Source organism: Mesoplodon mirus (genome assembly GCF_964341445.2).
Source record: "Mesoplodon mirus genome assembly, chromosome: 7".
Taxonomy (NCBI): Eukaryota; Metazoa; Chordata; class Mammalia; order Artiodactyla; family Ziphiidae; genus Mesoplodon; species Mesoplodon mirus.
Genome location: NC_138983.1, coordinates 133,326,494 through 133,342,481, shown reverse-complemented (window position 1 = coordinate 133,342,481; position 15,988 = coordinate 133,326,494).

The following is a 15,988-nucleotide window of genomic DNA, read 5'->3' as shown; positions in this document are numbered from 1 at the left end:
AGGCAGTGGGTGGGCAGGTAGTGCCCAGGGTGGGAACCAAACCCACCTGCTTCATCTGTCCTTGATTCTACAGGGCAGGTGGTAACTGCTTCCTGCAGGAAGCACCCAGCCTGAGAGAGAAGAGAATCTTACCTTTGGAACCAGAAATCCCAGGGCCGGGAGGGATCTCTACCTTCTGCTACATTCGTAGCAGGCAGCTGCCCAGCCTGGCCTTGCACACTTGCACGGCAGGAGCACTATCTCCTGAGGGTCCCGCACTCATGGGTGGAAGGAGGAGATGGGAGAACAGGGAGCAAGGCAGGAGCGAAGCAGGGAGATGGAAGACAGAAGAACAGACAGAGGGAGAGAGCCACCGGCTCCCCTCACTGTGGCCAGAATCACACACACACACACACACACACACACACACACACACACACACACACACACACCCCTCTTACAGCCAGGCCTGAAAGGCTGTCAGCAGCCGGGGAGTCTGGCCTTTTTCCTGTCTAAAGTTACAGAATTTTCCAGAAGTTTCCCTGTCTTTTTTATTTTTCCTGGCGTTAGAAACCAGATTTTCTCCTGTCCCCCTACTTCTCTGGCCTAGAGAAGAAAAGAAAAAAAGGGAAAGCAAGCAGACAGAGGGCCTGTGGTCACACCGAAGGCCGACCCTTCCCTTCTTCCCTCCTACTCGAAGTTCCCGGAGCCTAACTGACAGTACCTGTAACATCCAACACCTGTTGCCCCCACGGAGCCTCTTGCCTGTGTTAGCTTATTTAAAGGACAGCAGCCCTGAGAAGAGAGGAAAGAGCATCTCATAATGGAGGATGATTCAGCTGCATCTTATTTTTATTCTGCTGATGGCTAGCTGGGTCACAGTCTCTCAGGCCTCAGTGTCCTCAGCTGTAAAATGGGTAGGATGGGGCAAAGTCTATGATCCCAGTCTCTAGCAAAGACAATCTCTGAGATCACTTCTAGCTGCAGGACCCTGAGTCTGATTGTTCTGAGACTACTCATTTGGAAGAAGAAACAATGCCCTCAGCCCCTTGCCTGGAACCCACAGGGTTTCTGCCTAAGAACCTTTAGCATCTCAGAGAAAGACAGTGTAATCACTCAATATTTGGATCCAACTTTGGAGGCTTGTTCTAGGCCCTGAGCCTTCCAGAAGGGTCCTGGGGACACGGTGTCCTTAGCATTCTGCCCAGAACCTGGGCTGGAAGGCACGTTCCTACTATCCCAGGCAGTGAGTGATCACAGGAGAGTCAGAGCAACACCGAGTAGCTTATACTGAGTACTTATTGTGTGTGCTGTGCTGTGTGTTTTATCTATGCGATCTCATTAAATCCTCACAGCACTGCCACATAGTAGGTATTTTAGAGACCAGGAAATCGAGTTAGGCAAATTGCCCAGTGGCTGGTAGCTTGGAAGTGAGGGGGCTGAGAATTGCACACACGTTCTTATCCACCGTGCTATCGTGGGCCCGATTTCAGACGCAGTCTTAGATTTTCACCAATTTTTCCAGAAAGGAGGCGGGTCTCTGGTTAGGGTCTTTGGGCCATTAGTATGTTTTTCTGGAGTCCTCACAGGCTGAAGAACAGCCCTAAATATGCTACCTTTACTACAGTTTGTGGGAGAAGCAGGAAAAGAAAAGAAGTTGCGTCCTCCCTACCTTGAGAAAGACTGGGGACTTCCCTGGCGGTCCAGTGGTTAAGACTCCATGCTTCCAGTGCTGGGGGCATGGGTTTGATCCCTGGTCGGGGAACTGAGATCCCACATGCTGCGTGGCGTGGTCAAAAAAAAATAAAAAAAGAGAAAGTCTGGAGTCCCAAGCTGGACCTGGGAGTTGCCAGGCAATGACTGAGCAGTTAGAGCCTCAGGAGGGAATGTGAGGAACCCCCCACCGTAGCTCAGAAGATCACCCTGAGAATAGGGTGGGAACACAGGTGCTCCCCAAACTGGATGGTTCACCACAGATGAAGCTGGAGACCTTGGGAGTGGAGGACATGGCAGACACTCCCAGCCAAGACACCCTGCCGGGAAATGAGCAGATTCAAGGGGCAGCCCCCGAAGAGCCTTGGATTCCTTGAGACGTGTGCGGTGGTTTGAAGGTGCTGATATGCGGCCAGGACTCCTGGGTTCCTGATTTGCAGGCCAGAAGCCCCAGGTACCGGGGATAAGGGAGCCGCCAAGATCTGGCCTCAAATCCTTTCCCTGTCCCAGAATCGGAGGGGGAGGGGTGCGGTTACTGTATCAAAAGGTTTCTTTCCTTCCCACCCTCCAAGCAGGTTCACTCAGCGCCCAGCGTCCCTCATCCCTGGGCAATTTATCTGCCGCCAGTGGTTCTGTCTGGTGCAGGGAGAGGGAAGGGGAGGCCGAACAGGGAGGAGTGCAGAGGGGAGCCCTGGGGCGTGGGGGACACTGGCGGCTTTGTCTCCCGTGCCCACCTTTTGGGGGAGGGGCGGGGGTTGTCGGCAGCCCCGCACCCTCTCCGGCACGCAGCCCTGAGTCTGGGTCAGGGAATTAGGTGTCCTCGCCTCCCCAGCGTGAATGAGCCCTGAGAGGCCGTGACAAGAGCTGTCAGGGCTGGTGTCCTGTCCCAGCAACTGCTGACAAAGCCAGGCATCTCAGGACACCTGGGAAAGACAGGACCGGGAGAGCAGGGTCCAGGGCCCGAAGGGGGCGGTGCAGATGGGGACACAGCAACCTTTGGGCGCACCTGACCAGCGCTGGCCATGGAGAGCTTCCTGCCAGGGCGCTCTGTCCCTGACCTGCCTCCCCGCACCTGGACTCTGCACGCAGTGTCCTCCGCCCTCCATCCCCCTCCCTGCTTCAACACCTGCTCAGGGCCAGGCTCTCAGCTTCTCTGGAGAGCTCGTCCTGCAGGGGATGAGGATGGGCACAAGCTTCAAGGTGAAGCAGGTGACAGCGACTGTCTTGGCCTTGGTCCAGGGCCTGCCCTCCTGGCCTCTCCTCTCAGCTCTGTGCTGGGTGATGCCAACCAGCCTGCCAAGTGCCAGAGGCTGAAGCTGGGAAGCGTGTGAACCAGTGGGGGACGTCCTCTTGGGTAGGATACCCGGATGACCCACAGATTCCCCACATGGGCCTGTCCTGGGAGGAAGCTGAGCCTCTGTGGGAGCTGGGCCTCCCCCAGAGAGGAGCAGAAACCACCTGGGGATGGGCCTCGTCGTGGTCCCCAAGTCTTCCTGGGCCCTATGGCCCAACAACCCTACACGAGCAGGGACCTTATTGGGCTTGCGTTTCTGCCTGGTGAGGACGTTCTGGGCACTAAGGTTCTAGGCCCTGAGCCCCAGCCCAGCTCATCCCCAAACCAAGAGGCCAAGTAACTGCCTCAGAGGGCGGGGCTGGTGACAGCGGCCGACAGCGTCTCTCCAATACGCTGGCTTATTAGCAGTGCATGGCCACCATCTCAGCAGGAAACTTGCCCAGGACTGCGTTCTGCCCCCTCTGTCTCATATTGTCCAAAGAACAGTGCCCCATCACCAGTTGTCTCGTCCGCCCCTCCTTCTGGCCAGCCCTAAAATCAACCTGGGTGGGCTCCAGGCCAGGGTCTGGGGTGGCAGGAGTGGGAGAAGGCATCCCTGACCTTGCAGCCCCTGCAAAGGAGTAAAGCCCCAGGGAGACCTGGAACCTTCCTGGTGCCCGGGAACTCAGGGTCCTGGGAAGGCCTCGGAGAATCCAGGCAGGTCCCCTGAGTCACAGCAAGGCTCCAACTCCTGTTGCCGTCAACAGAGCTGAACCTGGACAGAAGCATAGGAGCAGGAGGTACAGTTCCTGCACCCAAGGGGCTGGCGCTCTAGTTGGAAAGACAAAAATGCAGTGAGGGGCTTCCCTGGTGGCGCAGTGGTTGAGAGTCCGCCTGCCGATGCAGGGGACGCGGGTTCGTGCCCTGGTCTGGGAAGATCCCACATGCCACGGAGCGGCTGGGCCCATGAGCCATGGCCGCTGAGCCTGTGCGTCCGGAGCCTGTGCTCCGCAACGGGAGAGGCCACAACAGTGAGAGGCTAGCGTACCGCAAAAAAAATAAAAATAAAAAAAATGCAGTGTGAACCGATCAGGAGTAACTGGTGAGCTGAGGCTTCTGATCTGACTGTGCCGTATCTGTTCACTAACCCCGCTGGGCCCAGGCTCTGTGCTGGGCAGTGGTGATGCATGTGAAGTTGCAGTCCCATCCTCCAGAGCATGTTTCAGACACATACAGGGTGTTATGAGGCCCCAGGCAGTGCAGGTGCAGCCTGGAAGGTTGGAGCTCCAGGTGGAGGGAGGGGAAGGGCGTCTCCAGGAGACAGTGGCCGGGATTACAGGTGGGTCTGCAGGGGGTTTGGTGTAGCTGGAGCACAGGGCTGCGGCAGGAAGAGGCATGGCTGGGGAGTGGAGCAAGGGCCTGGTGACCTGCAGGTAAGGGAGTCTGAGGGTGAGGCCGGGAAGCCCAGGGCGGTGGGCAGTCGTGGGCAGTCTTGGGTCCGAGCTATGGGGACCAGGAGGCCTGAGCCGTGCAATTAGGCTCCGGTGACTAAAGGACAGTTTCCTGAGCTGCCTGTTTTACTGTCATGGCCTCAGCAGCCGCAGACAGGCCACCTCTCAGTCTCAAAACCCCCAGAGATGCCCTGTCCTTGGCTCTTCTTGGGTCTGAGGTCCACACTCAGCCCTGCTATGTGCCACGTGGGCCTGGAAGGAGCCTGGGAGGGTCAGTTTGACTGGAGATTCTTAGGGTCTTTCTTGCCCTCTCCAGGGGCTCTGTTCCTGATGCCCCACAGACAGCCCCACCCAGCTGGCTGGACCCTGGAGTCTCTGGCTGCAGTTGGAACCTCACAGAGAGGATGGGGAGGCTTGCAGAGGCCTTCAGGGTTCCCATCAGAAAGATGGGAGAGGACGGCATCCCACTGACAGGCACAATCCTGGGTCCTGACCCGGGCCTGAGGCCAAGAATTCTCATATCAGAGTCAAGCTCTGAAATACGAATGGCTGCCCGTCATCTGTCTCACTGCCTCTGCCGTCGTTTCTGCTATGGTCTCTCTCTACCCCTCTCATCCTCTCTCACTCTGCCTCTGTCTCTCTTTCTTGCCCTGTGCCCCATCTCTGTCTCTCTGTATCTGCACCCCCCCCCCTCTCTCTCTTTCTCTCGCAGCTGTTGTTTGAGTCCACCCCTCTGCTGTTCCCTATCTAGTGCCTTTTCCTTCCTATTTAGACCTGAATCTCCCCTCCTCTCTCTCTGCCCAAACCGCCCCCATTTTCTCTGTCTTGATTGGCTTTCTTTGTGTGAAGTCCCTCCTCTCCTCTGGTGGCAGCTTCAGCCACATCCTCTCTGCAGCCCCCCGTACAGCAGGGGTGGTGCAGGGCAGGCCCAGCGGCCTCAATTGTCCCCAGGACCCCCTCACGGAGACCAGGAGACCACTGGGCTCTCCTCCAGACATTGGGAAGCCAGCCCTGTGGCTGGGGGGTAGTGGGGGGCGGGCTTTAGTTCCCCCAGCAAACAATCGAAGTACTAAGGTGCCTGCCCGGCTAACATTTCCAGACCAGCCCCCTTGCCCTCTCTTCCAGAGGAGCTGCCTCCCCTAATCCCCTCCTGGGTGGAAATGCTGAGCCTCTACCACCCAGAGGCTGTCACCAAACCTACACTGAGTCCCCAGGTCCCACATATAGAGTGTCCCCTCTCTGCTGTGAAGGGGGAGGAGGGGGGAAGGGGAGGAGGGGGCGTCTGTGTGCGTGGAAGCTTCTCTCTCACCCCCATTGCACTCCCCTCCGCCACCAGGCCGGCGGAAGCCCCTCCTTCCGATGTCAGGATAAACGTCCCCACCTCGGGGACCACCGCCCAACGCTCCGCCAGACTCTGGGTCCTTCTACGCAGCCTGACGCCCCTGCCCCATCTCACATAGGCCCCTCTGTGTGATGTGCGTCCCCTTCAGACACTGCCCACCTGCGGCTCAGGGGAGGGAGGGTTTACTGAAAATCTACAATGGGCCAGTTGCTGAACTAGGATCTTTCATACCATCTACCTGATTTAATCATCCCAGGAACTGCGGATGGAGGGAACCCGCAGGAGGGAACTGCGGATCAGAGAGGCGAACAGTCAGCCCCATTGCCAGGGTGACCTCCTTTCTCCACGGCCACCACCTCCTAGGACCCCGCCTGAAGGCATCAGCGCTGACTGCAAAGTTCAGGCTGTGCTAGCCTTCAACCCGTGGTTCCCTGCATTTATAAATACCCGAGTCTAACAAACATTTTTTTTGAGCTCATTCTCTACCCCAGGCATTGGGCTAGTTTAGGGGCTGGACTTGCCAAACAGGATGTGGGTGGCACCTCCGGGAGGTCACCTGTCTGCCTCTGGACCGCTGTTCTCCAGCAAGTGTTTGTGTTGCCACCCGGCCAGGGCTGAAGGGAGGAGGGGCAGGTGTGGGTGTGTTGGGGGGGGGTGCTGTGGGTGAGAAGGGTGGGTGGAGGGGCCTGGGGTTAATGAGGTGACTGCCACTTGTAAATGAAACAGAAGGCGGTGCAGCTTGTGTGAACTCTGACCTCTCCTGTCCATCTCGCCTTTCATCGGTAGCTTTACGAGTGAGCAGCTCCCTCACAGGGGACCCACCGCAGCCTGGGGATGCTCAGCCCTGGGTGGGGAGAAGGAGGGCTGGGACTGGGGCTCAGGCTAGGGTTCACTGGAGCCCCTGCACCTCCCGCCTCCCTAAGAGGAGCTCTGGAAAATAGAAGCGGGGGCTGGATTTGAGAAGCATAGATTGCAAACCTGGAGACTTCTAAAAATACAAACTCCCAGGCCCCATCCCCAGAGTTTCTGGTTCAGGAGGTCTGAGGTGGGGCTTGGGGACCTGTATTTTTAAAAAGCTCCCATGGTGATTCTTAAAAACAACCAAGTTTATAGCCAGCACATGGAAGCAACCTAAGTGTCCATCGACAGATGAATGGAGAAAGAAGATGTGGCACATATATACAATGGAATATTACTCAGCCATAAAAAGGAATGAAACTGAGTTATTTGTAGTGAGGTGGATGGACCTAGAGTCTGTCTTACAGAGTGAAGTAAGTCAGAAAGAGAAAAACAAATACCGTATGCTAACACATATATATGGAATCTAAAAAAAGAAAATATGGTTCTGAAGAACGTAGGGGCAGGACAGGAATGCAGACGTAGAGACTGGACTTGAGGACACGGGAAGGGGGAAGGGTAAGCTGGGATGAAGTGAGAGAGCGGCATGGACTTATACACACTACCAAACGTAAAATAGATAGCTAGTGGGAAGCAGCCGTATAGCACAGGGAGATCAGCTCAGTGCTTTGTGATCACCTAGAGGGGTGGGATAGGGAGGGTGGGAGGGAGACGCAAGAGGGAGGAGATATGGGGATATATGTATATGTATAGCTGATTCACTTTGTTATAAAGCAGAAACTAACACACCACTGTAAAGCAATTATACTCCAATAAAGATGTTTAAAAAATAAATAAGGGCTGCCCTGGTGGCACAGTGGTTGAGAGTCCACCTGCTGATGCAGGGGCCACAGGTTTGTGCCCCAGTCTGGGAAGATCCCACATGCCGCGGAGCGGCTGGGCCCGTGAGCCGTGGCTGCTGAGCCTGCACGTCTGGAGCCTGTGCTCTGCAACAGGAGAGGCCACAACAGTGAGAGGCCCGCGTACCGCAAATAAATAAATGAATGAATGAATGAATAAATAAATAAATAAGGTGAGCCCCTGTGGAATAAAAAAAACAACCAAGTTTAGTAAGCACTGTCTTCGAACACACAGCAACGTCGACTGGCCAGAATCATCCTCTCACCGGGCGAGGGAATTCCGGTTCTCAGGGATACTCATTGGCTCCATCTATGGATGTCCCCACACATCAGATACTGTGCTTCATGTTTTACAGCCATTACCCCGCTGTGCCCTTCACATAATCCTGCAGGGTAGAAGGTGTTATCTCTATTTCAAAAATGGGATGGAAATTAAATAACTTGCCCAAGAGGACACAGGACTGACATTTGAAAATGTTTCCACCTGACTCCAAAATTTCTGTTGTTAAGTAGATACTTATGCCATTGCCTTTATGGACCTATGTAAAGGTTGCCACTAACTGAGATATCCAGTGTGTAGGAACCAAGAAATCATGGTCTTATTGCATTCTAAACATAGTCCCGGGGCCAGCTTTGGACTCCATGACTGAATACAGCCCCACGAGGCAGAGACAATTATCTAGTTCGTGATTGCATCCCAGAGCTGAGCAAGGCCTGGTTCGTAGGACGTGCTTAATAAATGCTTGTCAAAGGGGTAGTAAATACTGTAAAAAAGAAAAAAAAATAGAAAAGACCCTTGATACAAAGTGTAAGGCGGCCCCTTTTACATTGGATGCTCCTTCATAAAACAAGAGTTTTTTCCTTTTTCTTTTGAGCAGCAGAAGTGGGTTTGGCTGAAAAGGATAGGCTCTGGGGAGGGTCCCGTGTGTGTCATAGCTATGGGGACAGCAGAAAGCGCCCCTTCCATCTGGTCTGTCGCCCTCCTGCCTGCATCCCCGAGGGCAGGTTTCAGTGGGATCCACCGCCCTCGGTGCCACTCTTCCGGAGAGGGTATCATCCAGGGCTGCCCACGCCTAGAGGCCGGGCTCTGCAGGGCCCATGCCCAGGGCGATGCACTGGCAGCTTTAGCATAATTTTGCCAGCGCTTTATTCATTCAAAAATTACTTTTCAAAAAGAATCATTTCTGGAGCACCTCCTACTTTATATAGGCACTAGCTGTATAAAGTAGAAAGGATGTGGTCTGGGATGGTAAAAAGCAGAGAGGATGGGGAGCTGGGGCAGGGTAGAAATGAAATGTGAAGATTTGGGATTTTTCAGCCTGGGGAGGAGAAGGAAGGCTGCTGGCTGCAGGGGCTCCAGGGGAAAGTCACCACTGCCTTCAAAGATCTGTAGGGAGAGGCCTGGGGATGAGGACAGATGACATGGGAGGAGGTGAGGCCTTGCGGCCAGAGCGGTGGCAAAGTCCCACACGCTAAGGTCTTCACACACACAGCTGGGAAGGCTGTCCCAACAATTCTGCTGGCGGGCACAGCCTTGGGATGCTGGAGTCCTCCCCACAGACACTCCCCCTTTAGGCAAAGAGCCAATTAAATGCCTTACAAACCAGGATACTTTTGAGGAAAAACGTGACACTCAACAATCACCCCCGGACACAGGCTTAAACCAAGACTGTCTGCAGGCAACCAGGACTGTGGTCACCCTACTTATGGGTCACCCCAGCATCAGAGTCGGGGGCCCTGGAAGCCAGGACTCCCGCCTCCTAGTTAATGGTAGAGCGAGTTGCAGCAGCAGCGTCCTCCCGGGGAGCCTCGCAGGGCAGCGGGAGGGGGGACGGGAGGCAGGAGGGTCCCAGGGGGGCAGGCGCTGGGCGGGGCTCTGAGCAGGGGCGCCAGGCTGTGGTGACAGCGCTGCTCTCTGGGGTGCTGCGACCAACCCGACTCCACCCCGCAGTGGAGCAGTAAGTAAACAGACTCGGTAGCGTAATCGCCCCGGGTGGAGGGGTTTGGGGGGTGCTGGGCGGAACCACTCCTCTCCCACCACTGAGGGACAGCGGATCTCGGGAGGAGGTGTAAAGGGGCTTCGTAGCACATGCTTTCCCACCCTTCCCCCTCCAGTCAGCCTGAAGCCAGCGATTCCTTTTTGTCGCCTGGACCCTCTGGAGAATCTTTTGAAAGCTGCCGGCCTTCTTAGAAAACGCACAAATGCTCTCCCATGTACTATTTTGCAATTCCAGGGGATTCACGGACCCTAAGAATCTCTATCCTAGGAAATGATGAACTTCCCCCAACAGCCGTATTGAGACTTCACAATACCACAAAATTCACCCATTCAAAGTGTCCAATCCAATGGTTTTTAGTATATTCACAGAATTGTGCAACCATCACAATTAATTTTAGAACATTTTCAGCACCCCGACACCCTGTATTCATTAATCCCAATCTCCCTTTTCTCCCCAGCCCTAGGCAACCACTAATCTGTGTTCTGTCTTTAAGATTGGCCTCTCTGGGCATTTCATATAAATGGAATCATACAATATGTGATCCTTTTTGATTGACTTCTTTCACATAGCATCACGTTTTTCAGGCTCTTCCTGTTGTAGCAAGTATCAGTATTATATATACTTTTTTGCTGAATAATATTCCATTGCATACATATGCCAAATTTTGTTTATTCGTTCATCAGTTGATGGACATTTGGGATGTTTCTCCTTTTTGCCTTTTACGAATAATGCTTCTTTGAATATTTATGGACATATCGAGCGGACATGTGTTTTTATTTTTCTTAGGTATATACCCAGGAGTGGTGTTGCTGGCTCCAATGTTAACTATATGTTTTGCCTTTGAGGAACTGGCAGACAGTTTTCCAAAGAGGCTGCACCATTTTACATTCCTGTCAGGAGTGTATGAGGGTTCCAGTTTCTCCACATACTTACTAACACTTGCTATTATTTGTCGTTTTGATTCTAGACATCCTAGTGGATGTGAAGTGATATCTCACTGTGGTTTTGATTTGAATTTTTATGTTGCTAATCATGTTGAGCATCGCTTCATGTGTTTATTGACCATTTGTGTATCCTCTTTGGAGAAATGTCTATTCAGATCTTTTGCTCATTTTATTTATTTATTTATTGCTCATTTTAAAATTGGGTTGTTGGGTTTCCCTGGTGGCGCAGTGGTTGAGAGTCCGCCTGCCGATGCAGGGGACACGGGTTCGTGCCCCAGTCCAGGAAGATCCCACATGCCGCGGAGCAGCTGGGCCCGTGAGCCATGGCCGCTGAGCCTGCGCGTCCGGAGCCTGTGCTCCGCAACGGGAGAGGCCACGACAGTGAGAGGCCCGCGTACCGCCAAAAAAAATTTAAAAATAAATAAATAAAATTGGGTTGTCTTTTTATTATTGAGTTGTAAGGGTTCATTATATACAAGTCTCTTATCAGATATATGATTTGCAAAAATGTTCTCCCATTCTCTGGGTTATCTTTTCACCTTTTTTTTTTTTTTGGCCACACCACACGGGATCTTAGCTCCCTGACCAGGGCTCGTGGAGTCTTAACCACTGGGCCACCAGGGAAGTCTCCCTTTTCACTTTCTTGATGGTGCCCTTTGAAGCATGAAAGCTTTGGATTTTGATGATGCCCAATTCATCTATTTTTCCTTTTGTCATTTGTGCCTTTGGTGTCATACCTAGAAACCACCATCTCACCCAAGATCACAAAGGTTTATGCCTACATTTTCTGCTAAGAGTTTTCTAGTTTTTGCTCTTACATTTAGGTATTTGATCCATTTTGAGTTAAGATTTGTATATGGTGTGAGGTAGAGGTCCAACTTCATTCTTTTGCATGTGGACATCCAATTGGCCCAGGTTTGCTTGTTGAAAGCTCCCTTTCTCTTTTTTTTTTTTTTTTTTTTTTTTTTTTTGCGGTACGCGGGCCTCTCACTGTTGTGGCCTCTCCCGTTGCGGAGCACAGGCTCCGGACGCGCAGGCCCAGCGGCCATGGCTCACGGGCCCAGCCACTCCGCGGCATGTGGGATCCTTCCAGACCAGGGCACGAACCCGTGTCCCCTGCATTGGCAGGCGGACTCTCAACCTCTGCGCCACCAGGGAAGCCCTCCCTTTCTCTTTATACTTTCTTCTCCCTCCTCCTGCTCCTAACCCCACCCCAGAGCAAGGAATGTGGGGTCATTGATCAGCCATGTGACCGTGGCCAAATCACCTGTGTCTCAGGGTCCTAGACTTCTCATCTCTCAAAATCTGTAAAATGAGCATCTCCACAACTCCTGTCTCAAAGGGTGTGCTGTGAGGAGTAAACTAGATGGTAGAGGCAGCTGTGGACAAAATTCAATGAGCACTTTTTAATAGGCCCAACACCCTTTGTTTGATGAAATGGCAGGAACTCTGCTTTCTCTGTCACTTCTGCTCCCCAGGATCTCGTGTTCACTTGTAAGTCTTTTGTACTCTTCCTCAGCAATGGGACTTCCTTCTACACTTTGTCTTGAGGAGGCATGAGGGCAGGCAGCCTTCTGCTTTTTTCTATTTTTTATTTTTATTTTTTAACATTTCCAATGTGTTGGGACTGTTCTAGGCTCAGGGGGAGCCTTCAGTGGACATCTTTTGTATGAGTAAGAGGGTTGCACTTTATTCACAGATAAGGAGAGGTAAACAGTGCAGGAGGAGACACCTGCTTCATGTAGTTTGGAGCTGAGTCTTGGTGACCCATGGGCCAGGATCCCTCTCTCCATTTTCTCTTAATCCTCCTCCCCATCACCCACTCCATCAGTCAATTAATTAACCTGATAGTTTTCATCACTTGCTATGACTCATTCAAATAAAGCTTACAGACTAGTGGGGGAGCTAAAACTCTCTGGACCTCTGGACTTGTGATGGATTGGAAATGGGAAGTGACAGGGATGACTAAGTAGGTGATCTGAAACCTCCCTGCCTTTGTCTGGGGAGGTCTGTAGGAAGATGCAAGGTTGAAAGTGTACATTGGGTCACTTGTCCTACCACCTTTCTATTAAATGTAGGCTTGACCAAGCCACTTAATCTCCCTGAGCCTCAATGTCCTAATCTGTCAAACAAGGATACTCTGGTTGACTCATAGGTGGTTGTGAGGATCAATCAAACTGTCTGTAAAGCACCTGGATAATAACTTGGATAAAGTAAGTGTTCTAGTCAATGGTGGGAAGTATTATTATTTTCTGTTGCTCTGCCCTTCATCTGTCTGAATTGTTCTTCTTAGGGAGCTTTCTTGTGACTCTCCATCTATCTCTGATTCAATGACACTAATTGTCTGGCTGATCTGGTAAGTGGCTCCACACTGAGGCTAGGAATGCGGAGGAAGACAAGGATGGGGACTGGACTGAGAGCTTGCAGGAAGTGGGGAAGGAAGGGAAGAACTTGCCCTTTGGAAACAATCTCCTTTCAAAGGAGAGAGCGGACCCTTATCTTCTTGCTCGCTTTGCCTCTTAGCAAGCCTTCAAAAGCAGGGATGATGTCCCTTCAAGATCCTTCTGAAGACAAAGGGCTAGTGATTGCTTGTAGTCTTAGATGAAGTTGGACTCTGTGGTGGCCTCTAGATCATGAGGGGACTTGAGAGCAGGGCTACAACCAGCTCACATGGTGTCTCCATGTGAATTTGAAAAAAGCAACCCTCGTCTGGTCTAATGTAGCCCTATGCTGCATTTGCATCTTAACTGGTGCCTTTTTTGCAGTGCAGAACCTGCACAATGTTAGTAGTTGCCCTACTTAGAGGACAGAGGGAAGCCAGCTTTAAAACTTCCCATGGTATTTGTGAGCTCCAGATCCTGTGAATTTCAACCACAGCATCGTGCTGTAGGAGCCACTCATGAGAGGGGAGAGAGCGCATTTTACAGCTTTGTGATCAGTGAAGCTGCTTGAGGAGGGGAACTGTGAGACGGCAAGAGATGAGGATGTCTCTGAAGGACAAACTGAATTCTGGGGAAAAGGTCAATTGCGCCTAGATTTCCCACCTCTACCCCACAGGATAGTTTCTTTATCTCAACACTCTAGTAGGCATAGGTTGGGCTGATTCCTGGTTGGAACATGGCAGGGTGGGTCTTACCTGAAAAAGGCATCAAGTGACCTGGAGAGGAGGTGGGGCTTCATCATTCCTTCCTGATTTTTTTTTTAAACAGAAAAACCAGTTTTTATTTTTTTAATTTAATTTTTTTTAGAAGTTTGCGTATTTACTTATTTATTTGGCTGTGCCGGGTCTTAGTTGCAGCACGCAGGATCTTCGTTGGGGCATGAGGGACCTTTTTTGTTTTAGTTGCAGCTCATGGGATCTAGTTCCCTGACCAGGGATGGAACCCGGGCCCCCTGCACTGGGAGCAAGGAGTCTTAGCCACTGGACTGCCAGGGAAGTTCCCCTTCCTGAGTTTTAATATGATAGCCTCCTCTATTTGCTTGGAATGCTGACTAACTCCTATTCCTTCTTTCAGGAAGGCACACGGCTAGTGCACCATCACTCACCACATACCTGCCTCTGGTCACATCTCTTCTGACATGCGCTCTCTCCAGTATCCACGTGTTCAGTGTGGTATCATTTCATCCTCTGCCTCTCACCTCTGGCACACACATCTTTTGGTGTAAGCTGGTCTTGTCCCCACATTTCTTTGCCTGGGCTGATTCTGCCAAAGGCTCAGTGGGTGGTGGGCTCTTTCTGCCTCCTCTCTTGTGGCGTGAAGATGGGAAGATGATTTCTAATGATCTCTGTCTCCCATTATCCCCACCCTTGTGTAGTCCCCTCCCCTTGAGTGTGCACAGGACCTGTGAACTAACTTTTGACAAATAGATGCAGCAAAGGTGATGGGATGGCACCTCCTTGTTTATATTACATAAGGTGGTGACTCCCCTCTTGCTAGCAGACTCCCTCCATTGTCTTCTTGGCTTACACAGAAGCAAGTGGCCACTCTGGGGAGGCCCACTTGGCAAGGAACTGAGGGCTGCTTCAAACCAGCATCCCACAAGGAATGGAATCCTGCTAACAATCTTTCTTGGAAGTGAATCCTTCCCCAGTTGAGACCTCAACCCTGACCAACAACTTGATTGCAGCTTTGTGGGAAACCCTGAACCAGAGGACCCAACCAAGCTGTACCTAGATTTTTGACCCACTGAAACCATGAGATAATAAATGTATGTTGCTTTAACCTCCAAGGTTGTAGTAGTTACACAGCAATGGATAACTAACACACATCTCATGTTAGTTTTCCTAATGCCTGTGTTACTCTATCAAAAAGGATGTTCTTCCCAGACAGTGGGGCATGCTCCCAGATGCTACTCTCTGTACTGGCTGTCAGTTATCATCTGCAGAAGTATACATCTTGGCCTGGGAACCCCTGTCTGAGGGAGCCTTGTCCTGGCTGAGCTACCCAGCCATCCTAGGAAATGTGGCCACCTGGACAGCCCCAGCATAGGGGATAATGCCTAGGAATTGACAATTGTCAATGAGGATACAGTAAATGGCAAGAGAGAATTCACATCCCGAGATTTCCTATGCCCGTACTCACAGCAGGGACTGTTTCATATTCTTTGCTAGTCCCGTGTCTCTGGCATGTAGATTTGCAGTTAGTAGCTACTCAGTCCCCACCTGATGACTCATTTGATCCAGTCATTTCTGAAGTTAAGACTGGGGCTGGTGAAGAAGTGCCAAACCCTACCTATTACCTAAATTTCAGGACAGTCCATCTGGCACAAAGTATGGGGGCAATGTTGGGCCTTTGAAGAGGACTTGTGGTCCTGGGAGTGTAGAGGGAGGTGTCTGGGCAAGAGAAGCCAGGTGAGAGATGACCCAAGTTGGCATCCAAACCTGCAAGGAAAACACCTTTTCCGTCTAAGGCTTTCATCAGTCTTCACCTTGACCTGGAAGTCTTGGGGAAAGAGCAGAATGGTTTTGAAGAGACACCTCATTCATTTCTCTGGGTCTTCCACTCTCTCAGGAAGCAGAAAACTAGAAATTGAAGGAGAGGATTGGAGATTTAAGCTGTTGGGCTCTGAGATTCTGGTTATGTTGGTAAGCTTTTCCACTTCCTTCCTCAGAAATTAGAATTAGATGGAAGTAACCTTTGAAGTCTAGAAGCCCAACCATCTCATTGCAGATAAAGAAACCAAGGCCCAGAAAGGTGAACAGACTCACCCAGGGTCACACAGCCAGTTGGTTGCAAGGCTGATCCCGACCCAGTGCCTCTCCGTATTACTCCCTGCCTCTCTTCCCCTTGAATGGGAGCAATTCATAGCCATGGGAGCCAGGACGTTTTATGTAGATGTGACCACAGCCAGGGACTTTCCACACACAGGGTGAAGCCGGCTGAGAACAAATATGGGCGTGCCTGGGACGTGGCCTCTCTCCCTGACCTCTCTGGAGGTGGTAAGAGTTGGGAGTTTGGCCGCAGCATGAGGCGTCTTGTTCATATCGTCTCGGCTGGGCAGTCCTGGCAACACCTCTTCCTTTCCTGT